At 55.3% G+C, this 2,500-nt stretch overlaps 1 pseudogene; it reads left to right on the forward strand.

Moving 5' to 3' along the window:
- The window catches only part of LOC121869837, an 8,594-nt pseudogene that overhangs the window by 3,897 nt on the left and 2,197 nt on the right, over positions 1–2,500 (forward strand).

Below are 2,500 nucleotides of genomic sequence, written 5' to 3' on the forward strand. Positions count from 1 at the left end.
GTGGCCGACACGCTGATTACCGATCTCAATCTGGTACTGCGCAACGTCCCAGCTCCGGATTCACTGACGGAGGTGGACACCCGCGCAGCGCTGGAGGGACTGGAGTCAGCACTGCGGCAACGCAGACCGAGGCTCTTCACCGGCAGAAGACAACCTCGGCGGAGAAACACCAACAACAACCCGCCCAGGGAGGAACACCTATCCAGAAGAGTGCGAAAAAAGAGGGAATATGCAAGAACACAGCGGGCATACCACCGGAACCCGAAAGAACTCGCCAACAAGATCATCAATGCTGTAGAGTTCGAGGGAGACACACCTACGATTGCGGAATTCGACAACGAGTTTCGACCTAGGTTTTCCGCCCCATCTTCCCAGGACGACTCACCATACACCAGCACGCCCAACGACAGAATGCTAAACACCCTCCAGCCAATCTCACTGAAAGACATCCAGGAGGCACTACGGGGACCAGAAACGGCAGCGGGTCCTGATAACCCAGAGTTAGACACCAGGGCCCTACGAAGACTAGGACCCGGTGTTCTGGGCAGGATCTTCAACGTGTGGCTCTACCTGGCCAAAGTTCACCAGTGGACAAAAACGAGCAGAACAACAATGCTCCCCAAGAAGTCACCCTTAGGAAACCCATCTAATTGGCGACCCATCACCATCGGCTCGCACTTCCTAAGGGTCTACTGCAAAGTCCTGGCACATAGACTGAGCCTCAATGTGGACACCAGCATAAGCCAAAAGGCTTTCCGGGCGGTCGACGGGTGCGGGGTAAACCTCGCACTGGTCGAGGGCATCATCAGACACGCCGGGAAAGAGAAGAGGAACGTCTACCTGACCTTCGTAGACGTAGCGAAAGCATTTGATACCGTTTCGCACTCCTCCCTCAAGAGAGCTCTCCGTCGGCTAGATACCCCACATCACATTCTAGCCATTGTGCAGGACTTGTATGACAACTTGGAGACCCAGATCTGTGTCGAAGGCGCGGAATCGGAGGCTATACCCATCACCAGAGGAGTCAAGCAGGGGTGTCCACTCTCCCCTTTCCTCTTTTGTGCGGTGGTGGATGAATTCCTGGCATCATTAGAACCAGCAGCCGGTTATCATCTCAACGAGAACACCAGCGTTGCGGTGACCGGCTTTGCAGATGACCTGGTGGTGATCTCCGAATCCAGACTGGATATGGCGAGGAACTTGGCCAGGCTAGACGACTTCCTACAAGCGAGAGGTCTGGCCGCACAACCGGCAAAGTGCGCCACAGTGAGCCTAGAACTATCGGCTGGAGGGAGGAATGGGAGGAGACTCCGCGTAGTGACTGAGAACATCTTCTCTTTAAGAAACCCGGACACCGGCCGAGCGAATCTCCTCCCCAGTATTCAACCTGACCAGTACGTCAAGTATCTCGGACTACAAGTAGGCCCCTCCGGTCTAGAGAGACCGGGGCGACAGATCAGCTTGGAAACAGACAAGCTAGTTACCATCATGAATAGGATACGAGGAAGCGCTCTGAAACCCCTGCAAAAACTCAGACTACTGTGGCAACACGTCATCCCCAAGCTGCAGTACAAGTACGTGAAAGGCTCGAGCTCCCTCAATCTGCTGCGATGCCTGGACAAGAAGATCAACGTACACGTGAGGAAGTGGTTCCACCTTCCCCATACTCTCCACAAATCCCTCACTGGCCTGCCCCTGAAAGATGGAGGATTGGGAGTGCCCCGCTTACTAGAGAGTATCACCCGCATGAAAATGGGATTGCTCCACCGCCTTAGGACTTCCAGTGACCCAGCCGTTCGACTCATAGCAGCCGATGGACTCTGGGGGAAGGAGGTGACAGCAATGGCGGGCACTTCGGGGTAGAGCACATCAGCGCCGAGTCTACGCGGCGGATGAAGAAGGAGAATGTGGAGAAGATGAGGGACGAGTGGAGCCGCTCCTGGAGTGGCAGGGGTGCAGAAAACTTCTACGGAAAGCAGGCCTGCAACGGGATCCTTAAAAACGACCTCGGACCAGGAAGGAAACCAATTGATCTGTTACGACTCCGGTCTCAGTCCGTCTCATGCCGAGTCTCGAGAGCCATTGGCCGGGTGCCGAATGAGGAGCTAGCTAGACTGACGTGCCGCCGCTGTGGAGAAGGGCAGGAAGACTTAATGCACCTACTGCAGTCCTGCCAAGCTGCTCACAACCACAGGGTAATCAGACACGATGCTGTCCTCAGGAAACTCGGCCAGTGGCTCGAGAGGGAGAACTATGATGTACAAATGGAGCCCCACATACCAACCGGGCACACATTCGTCAAGCCTGACCTGCTATTACAGAAAAATGGCCGGTACTCGGTGCTCGACCTCTGCATACCCTACGAGATTGACAAACACGCTCTCCACAGAGCCGAGCAGTTCAAAGCCGACAAGTACAAGGCGTACGAAGCAGACGTAAGGAGGTACATCACCAGCCGGGGACTAGCGACCCCCGTCGGAGATATTGCTTTCCTGGGCGC

Source organism: Homarus americanus, unplaced genomic scaffold (genome assembly GCF_018991925.1).
Source record: "Homarus americanus isolate GMGI-L3 unplaced genomic scaffold, GMGI_Hamer_2.0 scaffold13616, whole genome shotgun sequence".
Taxonomy (NCBI): domain Eukaryota; kingdom Metazoa; phylum Arthropoda; class Malacostraca; order Decapoda; family Nephropidae; genus Homarus; species Homarus americanus.